Source organism: Ochotona princeps, chromosome 13 (assembly GCF_030435755.1).
Source record: "Ochotona princeps isolate mOchPri1 chromosome 13, mOchPri1.hap1, whole genome shotgun sequence".
Classification (NCBI taxonomy): Eukaryota; Metazoa; Chordata; class Mammalia; order Lagomorpha; family Ochotonidae; genus Ochotona; species Ochotona princeps.
Window position 1 is genome coordinate 39,043,710 of NC_080844.1, and position 14,078 is coordinate 39,057,787.

A 14,078-nucleotide genomic window follows, 5' to 3' on the forward strand; every position below is an offset into this window, starting at 1 on the left:
AAGAGAATCTTCATTCAGCCCCCAATGCCTGTGGGACTGCTCAAGAGGGCGGGGACACCAAGTGGCTCTGGAAGTGAAAGGCCACCCTAACCTAAGGCGGGAGGCGGGGTGGAGGTGCCTGGAATTTTTGCAGAGCAGGAGGGAAGTCCTGGGCCTTGGCTACCCTGCGGGCTGGCCCTGCAGGAAGAGAGGTGCCTGTTAATCTCTTCTGCTGGGAACTACTTCTTGTCCAAAAAGGCAGCGCGTTTTGAAGTATGAATTAATCCATTTATCCAGTTCCTTGGAGGGAAGGCCTGTGACAACTGCATTTCCAAATGCCATCCCCAAAAGTGATATTTCAAGTGGCAGTGGGTGGGATTAGAGCCTGCTAACGATTTATGTCAAACAAGGAGCAAGAATATAATTTCTCACTAAGTGATGTGTCACAGCCACTTCCAGGGCAAGCAGCAGTGCAGAGGGGCAACATTTAGGGGCCCAGCAGCCGCTCCCACCACGAAAAGGGGCTAAGGGAACCTGACCCGTTCCAGGTGTTGGGCAGGACAGCCAGTACACAGGTGAAGACCGGGCTGCCTGCCTTTCCCTGAAGGTGAATGACGTGGGGGGGGGGGCGGCTAGCTTGCCTAATTGGAGCAGTTAGGTCACCCTTCAACAACTTTCACTGGCAGGTGGGTGGGGCGGGCTATGAAAACTTAGTTTTCTCCCTAAGGGTGATGGGAGGCGAAAGCGAGTGGGCTTCAAATGGGAGGAGTTGAGGAGCTGAGCTTGCAGCCTGGAGTCCTCGCGGACAGCAGGCTGGAAGGAAGAGGCCATGGCCACCACAGGATGCAATGTCAGGAAGGCCCCGCTCCCAGGCGAGGCGGGGCCGTGCCGAGCGCACAGCTGCCGCCCCCGCTGTCCCTCCCACAGCCCGCTCCTTGCCACAGGAAGGCTCCGAAGTCAGGGAACCCGAGCCCAAGTGTGCACGTTCGTCCTATCCTGGGCCCGCGCTGGGAGGGGGGGCAGAGGTGGCAGGGGGTCCCTGTGCCAGGGAAGCGAGATGCCAAGCCGCCTTCCTTCTCACCCGCACGACCATAAACCCGTTCCAAAAAATCCTGCTAACCAAGGTTGACTCTGGATCACCCCCCCAAGCCTGGCCCCTCCCCACTCCTCCCCTTCCCCCAAGCCTCCTCCAGCCCTGTGGCCTCTCCACCCACACCCCTGCCTTGGACCCTCATTAGCATGGCCACTTGGGAGCGATCACTGGGAGGCGGGAGGCACCCGAAGTCCGTGGTCGCCAGCGCCTTGGCGGAGGCCCCCTCGGGCGACAGCGCGCCGGGAGTCCCACTCCAACAAGTGTTGCTTCCAATTAATTGCCTCGGCGGGGGAGGGGAGGGGGCCTGGTAGCCGCCCCCGTCCGGAGGCTTGAGTGCTGCTCGACGGGTCGCGCGTTGGCTCGGCGGCGGTGGCGGCGTGCACCAGCACCACCCCTGCGTGCAAGTTTGAAATGTGAGCTGCCTCCGATCTCTACTCACTCGCGCTCCCTCGCAGCCAAGTGGCAGGGCTGGCGGTCGGCGCGCACGAGTGAGTTCGGGCGCCGGGCTGAGGCAGGGGTGCGGGGGTGGGGGGGTGAGGGAGAGGCTGACGGAGGCTCGCAAAGCGGGGAGGGTGCGCGAGCCGGGGCTCCCTGGAGACGCCGAGGCAGGTCTGCTTGCCTTTCATCTTCCTCCTGCGCTCCTCCTCCTCCCGCCCCTCCCCCCTCCACAGCGTGCACGGCCTCCCCCTACTCCGCCCCGAGCCCCCAGCCCTACGCGGCATACGCAGGGTGGGTGGTCACGCCTCGAGGGTCCAGGAGCGCCGAGCTGAACGCGCGAGCCGTGGGAAGTTTCTCCGGCACGCCCCGTGCACCCCCCCTCCCCGCGCGCCCCCGGCCCATCCCCGTCCCCGGAGGGCTGTCGCCTGCGCCTGGGCGCGCGGCTGGCTGCCTCCTCGGCGGCAGCGGCCCCATTAGCGGAGCCTCCGCCTGTGATTGGCTTCGCCCAGGAAGCTGGAGACGGGCGATGAATAATTGATGTGTGCGGTGCGGTAGCCGGACGGCGGCGGCGGTGGCGGGCAGCAGCGAGCGGGAGCGCGGGAGTCGGAGCGCCCTCGGAGCGGGCAGCGCGGAGCAAGCGGGCGCCGGAGCCGCCCGGGCCCCCGCGCTGCCGCTGCTGCCGCTGCCGCCGCCCGGGCGCGGAGCGGGGATGCAGGCGGCGCCCGCTGCCTGTGCGCAGCCTTTGTTCGGCGCGGGCTGAACCCTGCCCCGGAGTCGCTAGCTCGGGCCGCCGCCGTAGCCGGTTGGGCCCCAGACCTCGCGGGCGCTAGGGCGGAACCGCAGCCACCACAACTTCCAGGTAAGTGCGGGGCCAGAGGGTGGGCACCGGCAGGGCGCCCGTGGCCGGGCCGCGCTCCCAGCGGGCGCGCGGGTGCGTGTGCGTGCCTGTGTGTGACAGAGGCCAGTGCATTGTGGGTAGCGCCGTGTGCTGCATGGTGGCGGCCTCGGGCTGGGCTGCGCCGGCCGCCCCACCGTGCGCGTACAGAGGGGCTGCGGCGGGACCTCTGCCGGCGCGGGCAGGACCCTCCCACGTCCCTCGGCTCCTGAAGGCCAGGTGGACGTTGTCTAGGGACTCGTTCTCCCGCTGCTTTGGTGGCGCAAAACAGCTTCTGCCAGGAAGCCTTTGGCGGTGGGTCCTTAACTTTAGGCTGCTCCTTTGTCAGAATGCGGCCCTGATGCTGGGAGGAGTACCTGGAGACCCTGGGGTCTCCCCCTTGGCGGCCTGGCCCCCTCCACAGAGGTGGTGGGTGCAGGACAGCCTTGTGACAAGTGTGTGTGTGCGTGCGCGCAGGGAAGAAGCTGCAGCAGGAGAGGGCTGGGGTCTACAGCAGAGGGCAGGAGGCACTGCCAGGAGCCAGGCCCCACACGTGATGATGGAGACCTTGGAGAGAAGCTTTCTCAGAGGACTGTGGAGGGCCTGAGGTCCCCGCACATGTGACTTTGGTGTTGGCGTCTTGCAAGTGGTGGCACCTGGAGCACAAAGATAGACCCTTATTTCCCGTCACCAACTGGACACCAACTGGAGGTGGGATGGGTGGCACCTCTTTACATGGCCTCAGGAGATGGTCATTCTCACGATGGGCACCTGGTGGGTGCCTGTCCTTGACCATCAGGCAGAATTGCTAGCTGGGCACAGCTGGTGCCTCTCTGCTTCTTGGCAGAGATAAGACTGGACAGTAAGGAAGGCCACACCACCCAAAAATCAGGGTAAGCCGTCCAGATGGCACAGAGGCCAGCGTTCCTCCAGTTTTGGAGTTCTGGGTGCACACCCCATCATCTGATCCACTTAAGTGCCCAAGGCCTCATCTCATGGGAACAGGACTGTGTTGGGGTCCACGTGGCTACGAGGAAGCCTTCTCTCCTTTTCTGTGGGTGTTAGCCAGGCAGTGACTACCCTTCAGTGAGCTGGATCTAAGGTCCCTTCCGAGCTATTTTTACCCTGAACTTCCTTCGTGAGAAACCACCAAACAGCAACGCTTTGGTGAGAATCTGGGTTTTTACCGGAAGCGGCAGGCAGTCTGCTCGGAGTTTGAGGCTTACTTCATCATAATGTTGCCTGTGCTCCCCCATGCAGCCCTACCATCACTCTGAGCTCCTCTTCCTCTCCTCTCTCTGCTGCCTCTTAACTTCTTGTCACAGCCTGTATCGTCGGGAACCTGGAGCCCCAATTTCCAAAGGGAAAACCAATTTGTCAGGACCTCTGCACCTTCCTACCTCCCCTCCTCCCCCCTGTTGTAGGAGACAGGAAACTAGGCCTGGCACCTGCTGGAGCAAGGCCTTGACTGTAGGCGAGCTGGAAGGCAGGGGCTGTGTGTTACTCATCACCGACTCCTCGGTGCCAGCCACAGGGGCTGGCAGGTGGTGGGCACGGTGATGGCTGAGACTGTGTGAGCAGACACTGAGCTGTGAGAATGGGGAAGTGACCCAGGAGGGATCAGAAAAACATTGCTGGCAAGGCATCTACAAGGCCCCCCAGCCCTGTGCTCGGTCCTTGAGAGTCACCATCCAAAGTGGGAAAGGCTCTCGCCAAAACTTTCACCCTAAGTCCCCCCTGGGGCCTTCCCCACAGCTCACTGTGGCTCACTACCCAGGGAGTAAGGGGTGGAACAGTTGGTGTCTACTGGAGGATACCATCCCGTGTGGTAGCTACCGACCACGTGTGGTTCTTTATGAACTTTAATGGGTCCAGGGTGAAAGTTGGGTTTCTCTTTGGAGCTTTTTGCACCTGCCACACTTCGTGTATTCATTGATGGCCTGAAGCTCTGAGCTGCCAGATCACAGAGCATGCGCACAGAGATTGCAACTTCCATCAGCCAGCTCTAACCTGCCCACTGGAGCCCTGAGCCCACAGGTGTCTGCCAAGTAGAGGCCCCTATGTATTCTCAGCATTATGGTCCTCCTGTGAGGGGAGTAGGGACCATGCTCCCAGGAGTTAGGTGAGGTCCACACTCAGTGCTTTGCAACCCGCGGTTGTCTGGAGAGCACAGGTGAGCAGTGGTCCCAGGGGCAACCTGGGCCTTCCCTGAGGACTGCACATTGGTGCCAACAGGAGTCAGCTCCCGTGAAGTCATCCATTGATCAGGCAGCTGAGCCAGCTCCCCAGGAACAGAGTTGTGAGCTAGAAGGAGGGGGTGAGGCTTTCCCGGCCAGAGAGGTGTTTACCTTGATGGAAGCCACTTGGGTCCTTGAGAGAGGAGCCAGGGTCCTCTTTGCATTGTGCCACAGAGGGGTGCAGGCCCCAGAGCTCCCAGGCAGGTAAGGTGGGAAAAGATGTATGGATGTTTGGCTGGTACCAGATGCCTTGCCAGGGCCTGGCCCCTCATGCCATGGGGTGACTGCCGGGGCACACGCACCCTTGGGCTCGCCAGAAGCTGCAGCTGCCGAGGAAACTCTCCCAGGGCCTGGCAGAGTACCCGCGGCCCCCGCCCCCACTCCCTCAGGGAGTTTGCTCTGGGAAAAACAAGGCCCCCACCCTGGAAGCACTGGCAGCTTCTGGGGAGCTCCCTGGCTGGTAACCACAGGCAGGGAAAGACGACCAGCCGGCTGCCCGGCAGAGCTGAGGCACTTCCTGCCCCCAAGGTCATGGCAGCAGGGCAGGCCTGGATGAGGCCAGTGCCCTCTCACTGTCCTCTGCAAATCCCATTGTGAGCTGCAAGTTTATTATCGTGCCTGCTGCTCTTGCTTCCTGCTCTTAGCTTCCAAGGGGAGGTGAGTTTGCCTGTGGCCTATGTCTGTTGTCTGTGTCCCCAGATGCCCACCTCTCTCCCGTCCCCGCATCCACCAAAAACAGCAAGCTCACTGAAGTCTCCAGCTCCCATAGAGGGGTGAGGTGAGCCCCAAGCTGACCAGGGGACTAGCACAGCTGTCAGGAGGAGTTTTGACAATACCCCCAAGGTTCCCATTCTTCCTCAGCAAGGAAATGTTGCCATTCACAACCCCAGCACCTGTGCCTTCCCCCAGAACCAGGCAGAGCCACCCTGGTTTCCCAAACTGACCACATGTTCTTGCACACTGATTTTGTGAATCTGGGGGCCTGGCAGCCGGCCACAGCTGAGAACATGCGCGTCAGGGTCCTCGGTTGGCTTTGAGGATGGCACGTCCCCTCTCTTGGGGTACCACAGCCCCAGTTTCTGCTCAGAGCTAGCTCCCAGGGTTCTTACCACTGCCTCCTGCCTGTACCTTGGCATGAGGCCCAAGGAAATCTTGGGTGCTTTGGTGAAGGCAGTACAGGGGGTCTGGCCAGGGTACCCCTGTTCCCATGGAGGGTGTGGTTGCATGGTTCTGGGGTTCAGCCTGTGTGCTTTGTCTTCGCTTTGTAGAGCTCCGCAGCTCATCCCAATGCTGGTGATGTAGGCTTAGCCCTCAAGTGATACTATCAGTGGGGCTGGTGCCAAATTAGTGTGCGACCTTTTGGCAAGACACTTCCCGCCTGAGGGGCCCCCGGGGTTTTTTCATCTCTGGACTTGCTGTGTCACCTCTCCTTGTCTCATCTCTGAAACAGACCCCACTGCAGGGTATCAGCCAGGACCCAGTGCTAACTAGACACTGGGTGGGTGGGCCCCTGCCTTTGGATGCCATGCCCAATGCCCAGGCCTCAAGAGTATAGGGAGAATAGTAAGGTGCAGCAGGCAAAGGCCTATGCTGTAGACGGGAGATGGGAGAAGGAAGATGAGTGACTTCAGGCTTGGAGTGGTCTGGAATTCCATCCGAGTGGAATTTGATTTTGCAAATGGGTAGGATTAGGGTATAGGGCAGGAAGAGGGCCAGGGAGAGGTGTGGCAGCTGATGGAGGATGAAGGGCAGGTAGGAATCCAAGTGTGGAAGTGGGGAGGCGGTGTGCTGTTGCGGGAATGTCCGTGATTCTGCTGACACAATGGAAAGCCTTGTCTTGTTGCAGGGTTCCTGTTTTGTAGGCACCCCAGGATTGGGGAGGGGGAGCCAAGGGATGGGCAGGAGCATTGGGAACTTGCCCAGACCTGGCTGCTCAGCTCCCTGCCCTGTCCCCGGTGAAAGCAGACTTGATGCTGTTGGTGGCGTGCCGGGTGCTTGATAGATGCCAATTAAATGACCCATCCAGAGTGCGAGGCCATGGTAGCTGGGCTCCCAGGAAGGATCTGAGTGGCTGAGGCCTTGGCCCCAAGACAGCTGTGGCTTCCCAAGTTGGCTGTGTGATGTCAGAGAGTCCCCTCCTCTCCTTGGGGTCCTCACATCTTGTTTGCGCAATGTGACACAGCCGCCATCATCAGCTCCATATGGCTGTGGAAATACATGTGAATGAGAGAGTAAATTCTCACTTCCTCAGTCCCAGGAACTGCTCTTAGCCACCCCACGGAACTGGGGGGGCTGCCCTCCTGCATGGGGTGGCCTTTGGGGACAGAAAGTGCTGTGCCTGCAGAGCAGACTCATGGTTCCATGCTTTTCATGGTTGGCAGGGGCGGGGGGTTGCCTCCCTGCCAAGTACTTCTAGGGGCTGTTATGACCCCTGCCCCCATACCCATGGCCTAAAAGACCTCTCTGCTCCAATCGACAGGCCCCTGAAAATGGGGCCAACCAGGGTCCTCCCAGAGATGGCGTTGGAGTCATTGTGAAACCCACATCTGCCCTTTACCGGGTGATGGGCTACGTCATCTCCTTCTTGCAGGAGCTGCCCTACCTGCCTGGGCAAAGCTGCTGTGGGGAAGGCCCAGAGGTGGGACCTCAGTGTCTGGCACCCAGTCATCGCTTAATGAGTGGCAGCTGTCATCGCTGGCAGCCGGACTCCAGTCCTTGCTTGAGCTCCCAAACTGGCTGGGTTTTTGGTGTCTCTACCTGATAGACTGGGTCCTCTCCTGGTCCAGCTCCCCTGGCAGGTCCCCTGGGCTGCAGCATCCTCTTTGGTAAGGTGGCCTCTCACCTGGCCTCAAAGGACAAGAGACTGCTGTTTGGGGGGATTAAGGGGGAGGACCTTCTTCCCTCTTTTCTGTGGGAGAGGGGGGTGGATGCGTGTGCGTATTGTCTGTGTGTGCTGGGACATCCCAGTGTGAGTCCCAGCTCGAGAGGAAGTATGTGGGGGGCTGGCATATACACGCCCACTTTCATTTCCCTCTGGGGAACCAGCCAGACTCAGCCCCGTGGCCTCCTGAAGCTCACTGGTGGGGGCTGTGTGCAAGAATGTCCTGCCTCTGAGGCCCACTGTGGATTCTCAGGGGCCTGGAACCTCCGGGTAGTGTAAGGTAAGCCCCAGGCTTGGAGCAGAGGGTTTGGGGGTTGATCCTGATGGTGGACATCTCTTAGGTGGAGGACCTTGGAGCTTAGCCAGGCTTCCCAGGGGAACCCTTCACTGGGAGGAGGCTCTGGGCTGGGGAGGGGGAGGAACGGTCCCAGGAGCCAAGACACCTATTCATGCGCTCACGGCCTGACACCTGCTGTGTGCTTCGTGTTGGGCAGCCAAAGACAGGCAACTCAGCTCTCGGGCTGGGCCTTGGGGAACTGGGCGGCCGTGCCATTGCAGAACAAAGACTTAGTGTAGGGAGAGCGCAGAAGCCACACAAGGCTGTTTCCTGGAGGGCAGGTGAGGACTGGGGGGCATTCTAGGGGTTCCCCTCAAGTGGGTTTAGAGAGGGAATTCCAGGTTGGAAGCCCGTGGCTGGGGCAGAGAGGGGATAACACCCCCTCTGCCCTCAGAAGCCCCCGTGAGTCTTTCTCACCAGCACCCCCTTGCTTTTCTATAGTGGCACTCCACCTGTCAGTGTGCCTGTTTCCTCACATGCATAATGGGACAACAGCACCCATCTCAGAGGGCCGTGGGAGGGTTAGGAGTATGGGTCCAGGAACTGGTCAGCTCTGTGTGACTGTCATCAGCTGTCCTTACTGCTATCACAGATGAGGTTGTTTGCGTTTTTGCAAGGCCTACTCCTCTGGGGATCTCAGAATTATGCCTTATAGCCCCAGCCACCGCACACACATTTGCATTTGTGGGGGTGCTTTTACTCCCCTGCAAGCACTGGCCTGGGAGGGTCGATGCTCTGACCGTCACCTCCCCTGAGAAATCTTGGCCCTGGAGCAAGGATGAAGACCTTGTCCTGGGCTGTCGGGGCAGCAGCATCCAAAGCAGCTCACCCCACACCCTTACCCTTCTGCCCTAGTTTCACTCACAAGAGCCAGGGTATGGATGACTTCTAGTGACAGTTAGGAGCCAGCTTCAGGGCAGCCACCAGCCCTGGCATCCCTAGTTGACCCTGGGAAATGGAAGCAAGTCCTCTGCCCAAGTGTGCACCTGCCTTGCCTCGTACTGGAGCTGCCCAAGGCACCAGTAGGCAGCAGGCACACATGGGGTGGTGGGGGAATGCACAGAGCCAAGCACAGCTGCCTGCCCCCACTCTTGCCCCAGCACCTCCTGGGGAACTGAGTCCTCCTGCAGAGCACACACTCGGCCTGGAATTAAGCCTCCCCAGCATCAGGCTGATCAGAACCCCGTAATCCTCTCAGCGTTGCCTGGTGTTGTGCCTTCTGCAAGAAATACCTTCAGTGACCTGGATAAAACCCCTCTCCTCAGGTGACAGCCTCCTGGGGTTTCTTCCTAGGCTGCTCTGGAGGGTGGGGGTCCCCTCTCATTATGATGCCCTGTGGACTCCAGCCTCTGAGTAGGCTGACCCAGACCAGGCACCTTTACCCACCCTCACCCCATGCAGGTGATCTTCAGTTTAAGATTGCTCTCTGCTGCTTGGCAGTTTCTTCAGCCACCTCTTCTGTAAAATACTGTACCCTCAGGCGGGCCCTGCTGGAAAGATAGGATCCCCCAGTGTACGCGTGTCCTGCCCCCGGGGATGTGCTGCCCAGGACCCCAGCTACACACTCTCCCTGCTTGTGCCCCTTCTGAGTGACGTACCTGCAACCCCAAGCAGGTGCACAGCACTGGATGCAGCCTTCAATTTGTGCAGGAAGATCAAGTTCTTCAAGTGCATCAGTCTAGCTCGGTCACATTGATGTGTTCATCATCCAGGCAGCCAAATCATCCATACCAGTTTATTTTTGAGTGAGTGAATGAACAAAGGAAGCGTGGGTGGAGTCCCTGCACTACCCCCTGCCCCAGGAGCCTAAAGTTCCAGAAGTGGGGTGTTAGGGGTCAAATGGAGTAAGTGCTGGAGAAATTCAAGCTGCAGCATTTGCTGGGGATCCAGGAGATTGGCGTGTGTACATGTGTACGTTTAGATCACATGGACAGCAGTGGGACAGGTGTGTGTTCATGCGTAGATGTGGGGGTCCTTGTCATACTTGCTGGTGTGGAATCCGGGTATAGGGCAGTGTCCTTGGGAGTGCGAGTGATGTGTGAAGGGCCATGTGTGTTAAGATGTAACAATTCTTGATCCTTCTGGGACCACTCTGTGGGTTAGGGAGAGGTGGGGCTGGGCCAGGTGACTTTGGGCAAGGTACACAGTCTCCACATTCAGATGCAAGGATGCTCAGAGTGGTGAGCTTGAGACTGTGGCACCGCCACACCGTCACCCCCAATGCAGCAGCTATGCTGTGTTTATGCAGCTGGGACAAGGAATGGAAATCCCACCATGCACCTGCCCCAGCCTAGGTCAGGCTAGTCTGAGCCCTGCCCTGCTGGAGGTGGCCAGTAGCACCCTTCTCCACTGCCCTGCACTCTAGAGCCTGGGGGAGGGGACTGGGTGGGCAGGCTCAGCAGAGCTAATCCCAGAGGTAGCAGGGCCCCGACAGCCCCTCCTGTCTTTGGGAAGTTGACTGCCACCTCCCAGACTTTCAAGATAGGAAGTCCCACAGCTTCCTGAAGCCTGCCCTGATATTCGCAGCTTCCTGTTCCCCCTCTCAGGTGGCAGGAGAATTCTGTGGTTATTTGAGAGCAGCCTACAGCGAGAGAAAACCTGCAAGTTGTTTTGATAACAAGAGCACTACAGGATCAAGAGACCGTCTGCCTACCACTGCTAGCAAGAGGTCAGGAGCCTTACTTTCCCCATCTGAAAAATGGGCTCTTGGTTCCTGTTCTGCTGTGACATCAAGGTGGAAGGACCCAGGCTGGGGCTTAGTCTGAATGGCTTGGTTTTCTCTACGGCCGGCAGCCACTCTCCCTTACCTCTTACCATGGCCACTCTGCCCTTTGGGAGTGGGACAGGGAGAACAGCCAGCCCGTTCAGCCTGACCTGAACTTAAACTTCCCACCTGGAGCCTGACTCATGCTCCAGAGTGCAAGCTGAGGTCAGAGGTCACTTTACAAATTTGCTGTGAGCACCTTCAGCCTGCAAGAGGGTGCTGCCCCATGCCCTGCTGTGCCCATTGGACAAATTAGGAGAACCAAGATGCATGGGAGGTGCAGGAGGGGTGGAGCTGAGGCAACAGTTCTGGCCTTCTACCCGCCCCCAGGCTCTGAGCCTTCAGTGCCCAGCAGGGGACACCTGAAAGGTCCAATCTCCATTTCCTTGATGGTGCCTGAGGGGACGTTTTCTCCAGTCCGGCACTCTTACTAGGGAAGAGGTTGACTCTGATCCCCAAAAAACACCTGGTAGGCAGTATCTGACAGGTCCCCTTGCCCCCAACACGCAGATATTCTGTGTTTAGAAAAACCTCATCCAACTCGTTGGCATTCCCTTTGTTTTTAATGCAGAATAGCTCCCTTAAGACACCTGGTCCCTGGGGAGAGAAGTCACTTGGAAGGTTGTCCAGCCGCTTCCTGGCATGCCCCACTGAGCCCTTAATTAGGCAGCCAAGGACACCCCAGTTCAGGCTGGGCATGGTTCTGGTAGGGGGTGGCCTTAGGGGTCCTAGAGAGCCAGGGATGCTGCTTGTTGCTCTGCTGCATTTGGGGTCAGGATGGGGGTGGGCTGGCCACCTCCAAGGATGACAGTCATCTTGGAGAGCGGGTTTGAGGGAGGCCACCTAGGCAGGTGTGGACTGGGCCTGGTGGAATGATGCGTGCATTGCGGTCAGGATGGCATTCCATGCTGTGTGACGTGGGAAGGGTGGCTTAGACAGTAGAGAGGATCTGAGCGGCAGTGGGCTTCTGAAACCCCAACAACACCTGGTCTCTTCCACATTTTCAGATGTCCCTCTTCTTAGGGAGGGCAGGGCATGTTGCTGACATGTTGCCCTGCAGCCAAGCTCTGCTTTGCTTGCCTGCTCGTGCCCCTCGGGGCTACTGGCCTCTTGCAGGTGCAGATTCAGCCGCCAGGTGCCCATGGCTGCTCTGAAAGGCAGTGCTGTTCTGCCCAGCCCAGGCTTGTTACCCCTTGACCTCTTGGGAGGCTCGGGTTTCTGCCCGCTGGGTGGGCTGCTCCCCTGCACCCCCAGGCATCTGCACCCGCAAGTGCCATCTGCCACCTTGTAGCCAGCTGGTAGGTAGATGGCCTCAGGGCAGGGACCAAGGGAAGGAAGGCACATCCCTGATGGGGGAGGGGAGTGAGGGAGGGGCCTCCCATCCTGAGGGGGCAGGTAGTGCCTGGCCTGCCAGCTGGCCCCTGGACTGTCTGCACCTTACAGTCGGCATAGGCGTGAGCAGGTGTGGTAACATGTGGGTGTGCAGGAGGGGTCCCCTTGGCTTTCCACAGGTGTGTGTAGGGTCCCTCTGGGCATTCCCACGTGTCCATGACTGACCGCTTGCCCCTGGCCTAGTCGCTGTGTCCCTCATAGTCTGCCCCCTGTCTACTAAGCCTGAGGCTTGACTGCCTTTAAACCGCCTTCTCCCCCACCCCCTACACACACATACACACGCACACACATACACACACATGCATGCACGCATGCACACACAGGGTTACTCTGCTTAATTTCATTTTCCCAGGGCTCCAACTCACAGAAATCAACCCTCTCTCCCCACCCCAGCACTTTTTTTTTTTATTTAACAAGCCTGCCGGGGAAACAATAGTGAATTCCGCATCGATCATAAACAGAAGTGATTACCATACAATTACAGCCTGAACCATCAGCCTGCATGCAATCACGGAGCTGCATTGTAAATCGGAAGACAATTGCCTGTGGAATTACCCCCAAATTGGTTTAAGTGGCAACAAAGGAGTGTTGGCATTTTGGGGAGGGCTAGGTCTGGCTGCAGACATCCCCATTGGGCTTGGGGAGCTTCTGGGTCCCCTCCTTGGCACTGAGTAAGTGACTTGCAAGGGATAGCTGCCCGCTACCTCCGACCTCCCCATTCCTTCCCCTTCTGTTGTGGTTCCTTGCCCATCTTACAGCTTGTTATATACTTACTATTACTTGTGTGTGAGTGGTTTGGCGGTAAATCTGGGGGCAGGACCTGCTCTGGGCTCCCTGGTGCCCTCTTTCCCAACACCCACCTTATTTTTGGCTCTCCTCATGCAGCACATCACAGCCAGAGCATCCCATGTCTCTCCCTCCCTCAGCTGCAGTGTGTCCCCATGTCCCTTCTGGCCACTGAGGACAGCTAAAGGCCACAATGCCCAGCCAGCTGGTGACTGCCCCTGCAGCGGGTTGCCACCAAGGGGCACACTTCCACCTGTGCTCCCGTGACAAGGCCACAAGCAGCAGGGTAGGAGGCTGAGTGGAAAGATTGTACTCTTAAAACTCAGGTGACAGGACCTGGTGTGATAGCATAGTGGTTAAAGTCCTCGCCTTGAGCGCGCCAGGATCCCATATGGTCGCCAGTTCGTATCCCAGCGGCCCTGCTTCCCATCCAGCTCGCTTCTTGTGGCCTGGGAAAGCAGTCAAGGACGGCCCAAAGCCTTGGGACCCTGCACCCTCGTGGGAGACCTGGAGGAGGTTCCTGGCTCCTGGCTTCGGATTGGCTCAGCTCCAGCTGTTGCCGTCACTTGGGGAGTGAACCATTGGACGGAGGATCTTCCTCTCTGTCTCTCCTCCTCTCTATATATCTACCTTTACAATAAAAATAAATAAATCTTTTTTAAAAAAAAGAAAACTCAGGTGACAGCTCACCTGTGTTCTGCCACGTGGCCCCAAACCCAGATTCCCTCTGCCTCTCCCAGAAGGGTTTACACATGTCTGTGACTTCACTCCCATTCCTTATCAAGAAAGGCAGCTTCCTCCAGCTCTCACTGCCTCAGGGGGATGAAGAGGGATCTTCAGGGTACCCATTGGAGTACATGTTCCAAAGTGGTCGGCTCTGCTAACTCAGGGTCCCACCTTGGTCTCTGGCCTGCCCCGAGTACCCAGCAATACCGTTCAGTTAAGCAAGTCCCAGCAAGCGAGCTCTCTCGTATCACATGGATTCTACTCCTAGGTCACAGGTCACATCACCTGTCATTGTACCGCAGGCTCAGAAGGGGACCTGCCTTCTGTGGGTGCCACTAGGTTCCCTCTCAGGCTCCTGCCAGCAAGAGCTGGCTTGGGCCCTGGCAGCCAGGCCCTGTGTCCCACTGCCCTGTGCTCTGGGGGATCCCATTGTTAACTTGGGCTTGATCTGAAGATCAGGGCTGGGCTTGGGGGCCTCTGGACTCGCACTTCCTCAGTACCAACATGGAGAGGAGATGGACACAGGCAGGCAGCTGGTGCCTGCTTGCCAGGAGCCCTGCCCTCACCATCC

General features: G+C 58.7%; 1 protein-coding gene across 8 annotated transcripts in view; it reads left to right on the forward strand.

The window, feature by feature from the left end:
• ZMIZ1 (zinc finger MIZ-type containing 1) overlaps nucleotides 1-14,078 on the forward strand; it is a 196,851-nt gene that overhangs the window by 141,110 nt on the left and 41,663 nt on the right. The window contains exon 1 of one of the 8 annotated variants that reach the window (XM_058671277.1): nucleotides 1,300-1,560. The exons of 6 other annotated variants lie outside the window; for them this stretch is intronic. The gene's annotated coding sequence lies outside the window, so the exon portion shown is untranslated. Of the gene's footprint in view, nucleotides 1-1,299; nucleotides 1,561-1,855; nucleotides 2,370-14,078 lie in introns of those variants that run through there. One more of the 8 variants, XM_058671278.1, reaches the window with a different exon arrangement.